At 50.5% G+C, this 13916-nt stretch overlaps 1 protein-coding gene across 3 annotated transcripts in view; it reads right to left on the minus strand.

The window, feature by feature from the left end:
• Window positions 1-7466, minus strand: part of CTDSPL2 (CTD small phosphatase like 2) — a 34618-nt gene extending 27152 nt beyond the window's left edge. Inside the window, exon 1 of one of the 3 annotated variants that reach the window (XM_061376603.1) lies at window positions 7306-7466. The gene's annotated coding sequence lies outside the window, so the exon portion shown is untranslated. Of the gene's footprint in view, window positions 1-3295; window positions 6065-6461; window positions 6589-7305 lie in introns of those variants that run through there. The other 2 variants (XM_061376605.1, XM_061376604.1) reach the window with 2 other exon arrangements.
• Window positions 7467-13916: the final 6450 nt, after the last annotated feature.

Raw genomic sequence — 13916 nt, forward strand, 5'->3', positions numbered from 1 at the left:
CAGAAATCAGGTTTCTAAACTCTCTGAACACAGAGGATAAACCAAGTCCATCCTGACTAAACAAGCACCTATCTCAAACCAAGTTAGCCCAGCAGCCAGTGGGCAGACCCCAGTGACGAGTGTCCATCTATCCACACGGAGAAGAGCAGAGCTAAGCTATGAACTCGCGTAGCAGATGAAAAAGCATCTGCTCAGACATCCAGGAAACTGCACAGATTCACAGAGTCTCATTCTATCCTGGGATGGTTGACAGAAGGCTTTTAGCTGTCTTTTACACCCCCTCTTCACACCAGATTTACCTCTTCTTCCATTACTGCCATGTACTTCTCCTTTCACAAGGAGCTTAACACAAACAAAAACTTCAGAAGTGGCAAGGCATCTTCTGCCTTCCCATAAAGCAAAGTGATGTTTGACACAAACCTGCACCAACGCTTCAGTTTGGGTCTAGTGTAGGCTTTTGAAACAATTCTTACCACCCTCTTTTACAGTGCTTGGGTGCCCATAACAAAGCACCTGGAGTGCTCAGAGTGAAACTGAACTGGAACATACACATCAACCACTGAAGCACATAGGACCAGACCACAGTAAAGCCTCCAGAAATGCAAACAATATGGACATGGGGTCCTCGGCACCAACAGGCTCATTCTATGGGCCCATTCCTCCCGCACCACAGTACTTGACAATACAGATGAAGACTGACAACACCCTGAGTAAGCTGATGTAACAGTAGCGGGCTCATCAGTGATTACTTTAGTTTAAAACTAAAACTAACCCAGCAAACAAAAAAAGCCCATCCCTTTCCCCTGTGATGCTGACAACGCATCAGCTACCTGAGGCACAGAGCTTCCAAACGTCCAGCAAACAGCACACGGACAGCTACACGCACGCCTCTAACCCCACAGTACCTGAGCTAAAAGGGAACAGAAAACACACGAAGAGGAGGCAAAGCAAAGGGCAATCTGCTTGAATAAACTTCCTACCATTGCAAGTGTGGACCACTGATGACAAGTGGTTATTTTCTAGTCTTAAGCTGTTTTCTGGTTTGGAACCCTATTATGTTAACTGACTCAGGACCTTTGAGAGTGAACATTATCAAACATTTTCCAGGTATATAATAAACCCAGCTTGTATCAAAAGAGAATCATCTTCAAGTAAGTCCAAGAGGGTAATTAAACACGACACCTCTTCACCTGATCTGTATCTACAGAGCCCATTCTCCAACTGAGCTTTCAAAGGCTTTGCTCTTAAGAGCGCTAGTAAGCTTTCTAGTCCCCAGCAACACAAAACTAAAGAACTCAACATCCAGTAACTACAGCTGCTTAAGTACCACTGCAGCTACACTGGAATCTTCCAAAGCTTCTTCTAAATCTGTATTTTTAAGTATTAAAAGTATCAGATTTCCATTATGCTTCTTGTTTTCTTCTTTAATATTCCTCAGCTCTGTCTTGATAAGGAAAATGCACAAGCTTTCCCAAGTGTATTTAAAGTGATTTAATTACAACTACTTGGTCTTGATGAGAGCTTAAGGTGTCAAATAAATTGAGCTAGGTAATTCAATCAAACATCCTATATTTAAATTTAGCTACACCAAGCCCCTAACTTAAATGTTAAAGTACCTTTCATGTTCTCACAGGTAATTCTGCTACCTGCACCTCCCGCCCCTCACCGAAAACATACCTTAAAACTTCAGTCCATACTAAGCTTTTCTTTTGCAAACACAGAAATACAACTGCTGCCCGTGTAACTACTACTAACTAACTTGCTCTTACACTCCTAATGTATTGCTTAACTAGTAACAGACGCTGCTCTTCATCATTTCTCAGGCACAGACAGACATTCAAGAGAGCAGGCTGAGCCCTCACCTACAGGATTTATCTCCCCCCAGGTGATGGATTTGAGTCAGGTGACCAGGCACTGCACCACAGCCCAAAGGCATTATTTCAGATAAAAGGAAGCCTGCTGCACCTAAATGAGCTCCCCCAGGACAGCAAAGTGAGAGAAGTACCTAGGAAAGGGAGAAAAGAGAAGCACCTCAGGTAGTGTTACCTCTTATGAAAAGAGATATTGGGAAATGAATTGAGGACAAAGGAGACCACGGAACCTTCAGAGCCAGCCCACTCCTTCCTGAAACAGTGAATACTTCAAAAACACCAGCTATAAGATGTAAACTACAGAAGAAAGAGCCTAGAGGAAACTACAGTGGATGAGGATCCCACCACAGGGGTAAGAAATAAGTACACCTGTATTAGACTGTCTGTCCCAGCATCTTCAGCCCCCAGGTACCAAGCAGGAAATACTGAGTGTCTCTGAAGCTCTATCTAAACTGAGGAAATCTACACTGGACTGTGTCTAAACCAAATGCTGCCTGTTAGAAATGTGAAAGGAAGGGGAAATACTGGTTTTCCCTAGTCACCCACAGCTAGGGTTGCAAGCGTCCCAGTTAGTACAAGTGCAACTCGTGCTGCCAAAAGGAACCCCTCTGTGTAGGGGTTTTACCACTAACTAGGCTGGTGTGGCTGTGCCAGGGAAGTCCTTGTGGGATAGTCTAATCCTCAGATTGAATTACCTGCCTTCTGCTAATTAGCACCTTCTAAAATACAGGGTGAATCAAAGCAATCATGTTTAGAATGGCCTCAAGTAAACAGTTATGATTTACACTGAATCAGTGCAGCTGAAGCTTACAACAACTGCTCTGATTTGATGGGAGTTCCTGTTCATTTATTAACTTAAATTAGCTATTCCTAAATGTAGCCTAAACAAGGACAGGTTCCTTTCCTTGCATGCGAGGCTTCAAGGATGCCAATGTGCCCTGCAGTATCACCTTCTGAGCCTCACTCTGCCGATAATGACACTCCTGCTGTGCTGCTGCTGTGTGTGGTTGTGTATATAAAATAAAGTAATTTATTTATAGGTAAATTCTAATCCAAACGTCTTCCACTCAGATTTTTTTCTCCTTCTTACACTTGGTACTCTGGCAATAAATAGCAGGATCCACTTTTTAGCATTGTACTGCTTTAAGCATGCACAGCTTATTTTCCAGAGGCAGTGAACAACTCCTTCTACTTACCCTCGCTTTCATTATAATGTTATACTTGTAGTTTGGAATTCATATTTATTGTAGTGCTGTAATTTCAAGTGGTTTACGCCCTCTAACCAGACCCCTCACCCAACAGAAAGAAGTTCTGACTGCACACAGGAGTTGGGAACCCTTCAATTTCCATCCTCTTACACATGCGCCTCAAGTATCCCCACCCACCCCTCAGCAGGCTGAGCATCCTCATTGCACTGAACTCACCAGCTAGCCAGCTGCCCTTCAGGGTCTTTCTTAGCCAGGTGCATGGTGCTCTGATGGGGCTGAGCTCTCAAACATTTCCCCATGGGGAGGTGGATTTCTTATGTCACAATACACCAGAACCCAATGTGGTGGCTGGATTAAGCCTGTCCTCCAGTGGCTGCCCATCCTCTCCCCTTGTCCCCAGACCACAGCATCACCACAACTGCTGACCCATCATGCAGTGAAACTGAGGCAGTGAGGACCAGTATCTGATCCCACAGCTGGTGGGGCTGGCAGTGGTGACACTCAGCTCATTACTTGCTTGCACCAGATTGTCCTGATAAGTATTTTCCTGGGATCACGAGGTGCAATGAAAGAACTTCTCTGTAGTGAAGAGGACCTTCAGTTACTAATCAAAGTAATTACTGAAACCGATCTGATTGGGAAGTCATTTATTTACACCAAGTTAGGACTGCCAACTGGGAAGCCACTATCCAGCCCCTGAGACTGATTGCTTTAGATGGGGATGATTTCACACTTAATTTTTCAAGTGCTATTGAAAATGTCTTCATCTGTGAATGTAAAATATTTATTTTTCTAGAACACTAAATAATGGCCACGGAGGCAGCTCAGCCTGCAAACAGCACGCTGCATTGGCTGCAGAGTACCTCGCCTATGGGAGCTTCTCCTCTGGGCAACCACAAGAGATGCACCACGCTGCACTCAACTCTGCACTTGAGCAAATTAACCCATGTTCATTTGGGTCTGACACCACCAAACCCTCTCCCTGAGACAGCTCCTCTTTTGAACGAGCCTGGAAAGAGCTTACAGCTCCCTTACAGTAGCAACAATGTGGTTCAATTTAAACAGTCTGGCCCTAAACACTGCAATCTAGGATGAATCTGATGCATCAGCTGGGCACTTCAGGTGGGTATGTGCATTTCCTGAAGACTTAACTGGGATCTATAAACATCAAAGGAACTTTTCATATGCAAGAGATGGAAAACAAGCTCCCATTTAAAATTTACAAGAGATTGGTGCCAGCACTTAGTGGTAATGGAAGCTGCCAGCAAATGAAAGAATTTCATTCAGACTTAGTCCTTTACTTTCTGGGCTAACAGGAGTAAGAGCCATCATATCTGATCTAGTCACAGTAATGAATCAGAAAGGCACTTGACAGAGGAATGCTCCTGAGAAAGTATGGAATAAGGATGCAGTGGCAGGGCAAGTATGTGTGTGTGGGGGGCAGCCTTTGAATCTGGGATGATCTTAATAGTCCTATGGGGACATGATCCAAGCCAAAAACCATCGCACATAGAACCAGCTCCCCTGTGGGGACAAGGCTGAAACCACACGGATGGGGAAGGACTTGCAGGGGTTTGAACAGGGAAAGCTGCAAACCCGTACCGTCGGAGAGGCAGTGTTAGAGTTGTACAGTCCCTCTGGCTCCAGCTGGGATCCTGCAACTATGACAGTGATGTCTTGGAACTTCCAGATATTCCTTCAAAAGGGCAAGAAATCACAAGCTCCTGTCAGAGCACACGTGTGTCTAGAAATGCACATGAATTCTGAACTTCTGGGGAATTCCAGCCCTACTCCACACATCCTGATTTTACGGACTCCTGGAATGGTGGAGGTTGGAAGGGAACTCGGGAGGTCACCTCAACCCCCCCTGCTCGAGCTTTTCTGGTGAGCTCTTGCCAAAGTAATTCTGTTTGACTGTCGGTACCTGTTCTTACAAAACCAGGCAACTATTCCAAGTTATTATTCCACTTATACCTATGGAAAAAGTTTCTTCCACAGGAATGAAATCTTTGCATAGAAAACGTGATTCTCAAAGTCTCCTGCAAGCACTGTTTTTGCTGGTGTCGACCTCAGCAGCAGCACAAGTGATCAGAGAAAAGAGAAGGCAGTACAGTATGGAAAAACTCCGTAAGATGAAGACTACGTTTCCTTTTGAATTCAGCAGGCTCTTTTCTTTTTAACTGCTTAATGCTCCTCAGCAGTGGTCGCATCAGTGTGGAGTTATCAGCACTTGTGGTGGAAGTCTGAAGGTCGAAAACTACTTTTAAATGATGAAAAGCCAAGTCCAGCTCCAGCATTTGTGGGGTGTTTCCATGGGTGGAGAAGTGACCCAACTGTGCCACTAAATCTCTGGGCCACACTGACAAGGGAATTTGTTCGCTAACTACAGAACCTTCTCAAATGAAGCAGGAATGTCAGCTTCAGTGCGTACTCCACCAACTGGAACGGGATCAAGTCTTAACTAAGTTCCACACAATGTTTTCAGGGGAAAAGTGGAGAATGTTTTATGGAATTTAAGTCGGGATTTGGCCTGCGTCCTAGAACATATATCTTGTTATGAAAACTGCTGAAACACTTTCAAGTGGGCAAGCCACAAGTGTCCTTGGAGCTATCCAGTCAAGTGGAAGTCACACAGGCAAACCCTCCTCAAGCAGAAAAGCTTGAAATTGGAAGGGGGGGGAGTGAGGGAGGGGCAAATAATCTTGGAAACTTATCTGTTATACAGAATGGTTCGCTTGTGCCTACAGCATGAAGTAGTTACAACTTGTTTTCTGCTATTGTCACAGATCCAATATGTTACTCCAGCTAAATCATAATCTCTTCCTGCCTCGGTTCATCCATGTGTAAACCTGGTTCACTAACTCTTACCTTAATGTGTCATGGGGCTTAATTAATAACACTCAGGTCTTTTAAGCCCTCTACAAACATTAACTACTTCTTGTAACAACTCTCTGAGGTATTATTATCCACATTTTACTGATGGAGAAAGGCAAAAGAGGCTGCAAGTCGTCGAAGGTAACAGAGGAACAGTTACACTTAGAGATCCGCTTCACAGACTAACGTATTGTTAACAGTGGAAACTTATCAAGAAAGGCAAAGGCGATAACTACAATCTCAAAATTACTTTGTGAAGTGCATCACAAGCAACTGAAGACTGTGAAAAACCCCACCAGACACAATAGGCTTGGGATCAGCACAAGTGCTACAACCATCATCACAGAGGAAGAAACAGCCGAGGCTGAAGCTCACCAGAACAGCCACAAAGAAACGCTAAGACCTGTCCTCTCACGCGCTCCCAAGTACCATCAATTCGAGCAACAGGCTGCGCAGTCCTCCTTAGTAAGCGAGCAGACAATCAATGCGGCATGCAACATGCTAATACCTTCCGCCGCGTTCCCGGTATTGACAGGGATGCCAATACCGGGCTGAGATGGCGGTGGTCCCGCGCGTTACCGGCACAGCGCGGCCGCCGGCCCCACCTCACGAGTGACAGCACACAAAGTTGGTGTCCGCCGCCCGGGATCTCTGCCCGGGCAGCCCGCGGCGTCGCGCCGGGGCCCGGCATCCGCCCGGGAGGCAGCGGGGCGGCAGCCGCCCCCCCCGGAGCCGCTGACAGGCGCGTCCAGCGCTGCCGCCAGCAACAGGCGCGTTCTGCGCGCTCGCCCCGCGGAGCCGGGCTCGGCCCGCCCGTGCGCGGCAGGGGCCGGGATGGAGCCCGCGGAGCTACGCCCCCTGAGCCAGCCCAGCCCGGCCCGGCCGGGACGCGCCCCTGCCGCCCCCCGGGGCGCACAACGCAGCCCCCGCGGCGCGGAATGGGACGGGGCGGTGGAACGGGACGGGACGGGGGGCGGCCGGGAGGCGGAGGCGCTCCGCAGGCCTCGGCCTAGAGGGGGAGGCGGGGGGTGTCGGCGCGGGGGTGACAGCCGCGCCGCCCGCTCCTCCGGCGGCAGGGGGTTGGCCCGGGCGGGCTGCGCCGCCGCTCCGGCGCGGCCGGGGCTGTCCGGCCTCTGCGGCCGGCGAGGGGAGGCTGAGCGGGGAGGGACGGGGTGTCTCCGCAGGCAGCAGAGCGCGGCGGGAGGACGGCCGGGGCCGCGGGGCGCAGGGGCTCGCCGCGGGGCAGGCCCTGAGGGGAGGCTCCCGCCGGTCACTCCGTAGCGGCCACCCTTCGCCCTCCCACCTGATCCCGGGCTGGGACCCCGCGCTGCCCGAGCCGCCGCGTCGGTTACCTGCGGGTGCGGGGTGCCGGGGAGCAGGGCCCCGGTGTCCGGGCTCCCGGCGGCAGGGCCGGGCCGGGCCGCGCGGGCCGGGCGGGCTCCGCTGTGTTTACACCGCCGCCGGGGCTCCGCGCTCCGCAGCCGCTCAGCAGCCAGTCGCCATTTCCCGCCTACCGACCTGCTACACCGCACGGAGGGACCCGGATGGGGAGAGGGGCCGCCGCGCAGGCGCAGCCCGGCCGGGGGAGGGGGGCCCGGGGACGGAGGCGCCGGGGCAGGCCGGGAAGGAGGGAAGCCGGGGCCTGGCGCGGGGAGCGGCGCCCGGAGGCGGCGGGGACGGCGGGCGGGCCGAGCGCGGCGGGGCTGCGGGAGAGGGCCCGGCCGCCTGTTCCCCGGGCCGGGAGCCGCCGCCGAGGGCGGGAGGCTGCGCTTCGGGCGCCGGGACCGAGGGTACCTCACACGGCGGAGGCAGCGGCCGCCTCGTTCTGTTGGCGCCGGGCCGAGCCGGCCGCCCGCGGCCCCTGAGGTGAGGCGAGGGGCGAGCGCTGCGGGGCCCCGCGGAGCACAGGGAGGGGGGACGCGGGCGGGCACGCAGTGAGGTGCGGGGGCGGCCGCGCTCCCGCTGAGGCGCCCCAGGCGAGGGGAGGCCGCCGCTGGCGGCCCCCGGGAGGGAGCGTTCCCCGGAGGGGCGGCGCGGCTGCGGCCGGGAGGAGCTTCCCTGCGCTCCCCGGGGAGGAAGCGGCGCGGCGGGAAGCGCCGGGGAGGGTTGGTCGCGGCCGGAGTGCGGCCGCTGCAGCCGGAGGGGCGGGCGGCCCCGGGGGAGGCAGCCCCCGGTCAGCGGCCGCTTCCCTCCCTTCCCCGGCTGCCGCTCGCGTTCCGGGCTCGTGAGGCTTCATCTCTTCCGAGCACAGGCAGCGCTGGTTCTGCGGTTTGAGCGGCTGCTGCAAGCCCCAGCGGGGCGCAGTGTGAAGTTGTAGTTGCACTTTCTCTTTGTTCTGTTTTGTTGTTTAGGCAGCCTTTTCCGTGTGAAGTGTTGAGGATGCTGCGGGCTGTAGCGGGTGAATGACTTAACGAAATAGCTTGACAGTCTCATTCAGCAAAGTTTTAAGAGGGTGTAGTGAGGTTTAGGTGTATAATGGGAATCCTGCTGAACCTCTAGATTTGATTTTTCTTTCTGTTGGGGATCGGTTTTATTCATGAACCTTTTCAAACAGGAATCTTCAGCTCTTAGGTTAAAGCATGTTACATTAGGATAACTCCTCAAGGTATTGCTCAAAATGGCATGTTTTTACAGAAGTAGCTTGTGTCCTCATTCCCTAACTTAGCTGTATGCAGAACCCCACACAGGTGCTGTTTCCTGTTCCTAGTACCCGTTCACTGTCTTAGCTTTTAAACCTGGGTCATATTATGGCAGTCCCAGCTCTGTAATCACTTCAGACATTTATTGGCTTGTTAAACTGAGCCACATCTGCGGCTGCAAAGCCAAGATTTGGTTTAAAATTCTAACACGGGACGCTATATTCTTTAGCAGAAGACATAAAGCTAATTTTACCCTAGCTTCCTAAGGAAAGAGGGAATAAGGAGGCAGTGGAACGGTGCTGTCCTCATTCGGAACAGGCAGCCTTGTTCCTTTACAGCACTGAAGGATTTCTAGGCACACTCATTACCCACAGCATCTGAGTGCTTTTTCTGCGATCAGCTGTGAAGGAGGTGAGTGTGGACATGTTAGACCTGCCCAAAGGGTGTCAGTCCTTTCAGAGGAACGAGTACGGCGGGATAACTGTGTGATGGCTCACAGCGTAAGCCTAAAAGGACATTCACTGGTGCTTAGGAAGTAGGAGTTCTGCAAACTGGTAGGTGGAAATGCTTCCTCAAAGTGTGTAATTAGAAGGAAAGTGGCTGCCAGGGGAAATCCTTCAGCAGGATCTGAAGTAAGCAGAGCTGCGTGTGAACAACAAACCAGCCACATGCATTTATAATGAGAGCCAAAAACCCTTCAGAGGAGAGATTAAAGCCTATGACTGAGGGTTCAAACTCATCTCTACGGGTACGAGTTGTACTTCTCTGAGATATGGAATATTAAAGCCTGCCTCCTGCAGAGGTGGTGTGCTCTCATTGTGTTACCTGGTGCTGAGCCGTGTCAGGAAGGGGGCTGGGAGCTTTGCCACATGCCAGGTGGGGATGTGTGAAATCCTACTGCTGATGGGCAGTGCTGTGAAGGCAAGAGTTCAGAGGTCTGCCTGCTGTAACCTGCTCCCCACACTGGAGCATGTACCGGGGGAAGAGCATCAGCTCTTCAGTGTGTGAAACGGCAAGAGGCTGCATAACACCGTGTCTGCCTGCGGACACGGGAAGCGTTAGAGGCTTGGACCATGCAGTTGGTTCAGCAGCAGTGGGTTTTCCCCTGGCAGCGGGTTTCAGGCTCTCTGTCTGAGGTGTTCTAGGTGTGTATCTTCTTCACTTTACAGGGAAATGAAGGGAAGGATGTGTAGCTGCCAGGACGTTGGGCACTCCTGAGATGGTGTACCCCGAATGTGCACTGGAAGGGCCGCTCATCAAGGTTTTATAATTTCCTCTCACCTTTTTTCCCCCCAAGTCTTGTTGATCCATTGGCTTTGTGTTCATATGCTCATGTAAAATGACGTGCTTTAGAGCAGTGTCCCTGTCTGTTGTTGAGATCGAGCTCTGGTGAGTTCACCAGTTTCTCTGGTACTTCAGATACCTGCAGTTAGAGGATGTATTTCATTTCAGGTTCCAGTTTGCCATGCAGCGCTTCACAGCAAGATTCACGCACTGCTGGAGTCCTCTGTGTGTCAGGACCCGTGTGCAGGGATCGCATTGTCCCTCCGAGTTCTGTCCCATAAGCTAAAACCCTAAACCTTGCCTTACCTTTTCTTTTTCAGGTGAAAAAGGTTTGATTCCCTGAGTAATCTGGGGGTTAAGACTCCTCATTTAAGTTCTCTCTGGTATCTCCCCATCCTTGTTGCAGAGATGCTTTGTGCTTTGAGTACAGTGGTTCAATGCAGTTTATTTGGCTAAACTGCAAGCAGCTGTGACAGACTGAGAGCTGTTGTGTAAACAAACCAGTTCTTGTCTGGGTTTATATTCCTTAAATTACCTATTCCCAGTATTTGTTGTTTCTTTGCTTATCTGAGGGGAATAAATGTTGTTCACCAGGTAAACAGAGCCCGGAGCCTCCCTGAACTGAGAAGCAGCTCCCAGGCTGTGATGGCTGGGATCCAGTCTGTCCAGCCAGAGACTCCCCGTTCACACTGCTGACAATCCTGCTGATGGGAGTCAGGGTTCAGATGGCACCGTATCCCCCGACAGGAACCAAGGCAAGCACAGCTTTAAGTGAACCTTTATGTGTGTTTGATCTAGCACATGTTTGATCATGAAACAATCCTGTAGGAATAGAAATGAACACCCACAAGTGGGCAGCTCCAGCTTTAGGAGGTTAAACTGAGGGGTATCCACACTGGGAACCCTGGTGTGGCTGGGGTTTAATAGAGGCTGAGGCATTAGAATGTTATGGGGTTTGCATTGGCATGAAGTTCTTGCATAAATACCATCACTCTGTTTCTGGCTGGCCTGAAAATTCCACTGCATTCTAGTCAATAGACAGAGGCCCCCAGGTGGGTGGGTGGGTTTGGGGGTTTTGTTGCTTTGCTTTGGGATTTTTTTCCTTTCTATTTTATTTGGTCCAGTGCTATACTAGAGAAATACTTGGTCTCCCGAGTCCTGGAGGGAGCTGGGAAGCTCTAGCTAGTGCAGAGCACTGCTGTTTCTCCACAGTGGCATACTGCACCAGTCTCACTTTTCCTAGTTAACTGTGGTAAGATGTTTTGATCCTATTCAATATTCTCATCTTTCTCCTCCACGAAAGGTCCCAGGTTACTTAAGGTTTAACTGAAAGTTCCATACTTGGATCCCAGGTTACTTTAAGATCCATATGTATCCTGGAGTAAGGACTGCAGGTGACAGCTGGATTTATGGCATGCTGGAGTTCTCCACAATGCAGGTAAAGTAGTTATTTGCCAGGTACAGATGTTTTTCCAGAGGCTGGTGTTGAACAGTGAAATGGAATCTGTGAAGAGAAGAATTCGGGACCTCAAGGAGCTTACTTCAAGTAAACCAGCATTTTCGGACGCAGCTTTTCTCCAATACATAAACAGTTATATGAAATGTGTAGAGCAAAACCTTTTGTACACTCCAGCACTTAAAATTCTCTTCCCTTGGGAACATGTAAGAACATTTGGACAGCTCTTAATCACTTTTGTTGATTCACTGCTTTGAGGATGTGCATCTGGCGTTGATGCACACTGTGTTTTGAGTAACACAGTGTCAGGAGTTCAGCTGAAACCTGGGCTTTTCTGGTAGCATATGGAAGTTGAAGGGATTGCTTTTGCTGTGCTCTGCTGGGGGGTGTAAATCCTTTAGCTGCAGTAAGATACTCGAAGGAGTGAACTTGTGGAGTGGCAGCGGGTTCTCCACAACCACCAGCTCGCACCACACTTGTTCAGGCAAATCCAGGAGAGCTTGAAGTGAGCAGGGAACAGTTACGTGCGCAGAGAAGTGCCTGATTGTGGGTGTACATCAAGTGACAGACAAAGACCTGGCTCCTCTTTTAGCACTGGTTTGGCCTTGGGCAGGCCACACTGGATGGGGGAGGAGATTTAATGTAGCATGGTATAACTGAGTTTATGCAGAGGGTCTCCTGCACGTGGCAGTGCTAAGGTGAAGCAGAAGCAGATGGTGACGTGTGTCAGGTGTAGTCAGCCTATTTTCCAGGCATATTGTGGTGTGATTCACCAAAAACAATGTTCTGTTGCCAAACACTTGCTTAGGAGAGGGCTTTTGTTCTGCAGGCTTTGGGTTTTTCACTGTTGATGGTTTTGGCTGTATGGAAATGTGAAATGAGATTTAATAAAGTACACCATTAGCTATTTAATGTCTGTTTCCATCTGGTCATTTTGAAGCAGAATGCTCGTTGCAGCTGCTAAAGTCCTGAAGGCTGTGGTTGGGTTTGCTCCATTTCACATGGAGCCGGTTTTACCTTCTGCTGAGAGTTCACCATCAGCTCCTTTGGGTTTCCAACTGTTTAAACTAAACCAGGCTCGGTGGCAAGTCTTGGCTCTTGTGGGATCCCTGTGACTTTGGGAAGGCCTCAGCAAAGCTGCGTACTGCAAACCACAAGATGGGACAGCGGGGAGGAGCTGGAGTAAATGGAGTCATTTGTCCCTGCAGGTGCCTGCATCTCATCCTTCAGCCTCGGCAGCAGAGTCCTTGGCTTGCTGTTGTGTTCTGTCTGTGTTACAGAGATACTTGGAATCATGTGGCCATGCCTGTGCTGACCTGGCAGGATGGACCCCTCTGGCTTCACGCTTAACTACATTCGACGACTGAGTCAAATTATCCAATTGCTTTAAGAGGCAAATGTAGTATTTAGCATCATCAGTAGTTAGTTTGCTCTCAATTCTTTTTTCTGGGGGGTAGAGGAAGGGCCATGGAAGCAGGGAGGAGGTGAGAGAACTGGCAGAGAGGACACAAAGTGAATTCTGGTTGGTGGGAGGATTTTTCCCCTCCTCAGCAAGCTCAGCCTTTACCAGCTCCAAGCTCCCTGCGTACCTCTGAGGTACAGGGAAGGACCCGTGTTTTAAACTGGAACACAGATTTATTCTCTCATCTTCAGCAACCTGATTGATCCGAGCTGCAACGGAGCAACTGTTGCGTAAGCTCAGGGCCCATGTGTATGCTAATGTCTCTTCACATCAGGTTTCTCTCTGGGGCCAGGCATAAACCCAAGGATCAAAACCGACTCAGGAATATGTAGTTTCTTAGTTTAACCTTGGGCAAAACGTTTTGGCACCTCAGCATTCATTTACATGGCTTGGGAGTGCTTTTCCAGTACAGCCCTTTGTAATGGGGGTGGCAGGTTTGGTTCTTTATGCAGAGGTGGTTTGTTCCATAGTTTTGCATTTGAAATCCTGAGGAAATGGGACAATTGCAAGAGTTTTCTTGGCCTTTGATATGGTACCAGCTCTGGGTGGTGGAGGAATGCGGTGTTTTCCTCAGCCAGGTGCATGTTCATGAGTTGCTGCCTGGTCCGTGCTTTAAGGCTGTACAATGCTGCTGTTCTGTCATTAAAACATGGGTAGAGATGCTGGTGTTCACATGGATGCAGATAATTCAGTGTGTTCAAAGCAGCTTACCCATACCCTGCTGCCACAGGGTTGAATATCCCCATTAGTCCCCTGGGTACCAAGGCCCGGGTTGTGCTCCTTATCCCTCAGGGAGGATGAGGCCCTTGGCTGTCCTCACACTTGACACCACGTGTAACAGCTGTCGAACCTGTGCAGCTTCCATCCCTCCTTGGGCTGGGCATGTAGGAGCCCGTAGCTCAGGAGCTGCCGTGTTCCAGCACAGCGGCAGAGCGCAGCATCTCTCTCTGGAGGAGCCTGTTCCCTTCTGTGTGTTCATGCAGTAACTGACATCATTCCAAGCTCTCCAGTGCACTCACAACACAGCGGCTGATGCTTCCTCCCTTTTCCTTCGGCTCCAGGTCTACCGTTGGGAAGTCTCTGGGCTGTTGTGGTGAGGAGCCATGTTTGATTCCTCTTGTG

Source organism: Neopsephotus bourkii, unplaced genomic scaffold, assembly GCF_033783945.1.
Source record: "Neopsephotus bourkii isolate Nb327-2 ecotype Australia unplaced genomic scaffold, CSIRO-AGI_Nbou_v1 NB_1723, whole genome shotgun sequence".
Taxonomy (NCBI): domain Eukaryota; kingdom Metazoa; phylum Chordata; class Aves; order Psittaciformes; family Psittacidae; genus Neopsephotus; species Neopsephotus bourkii.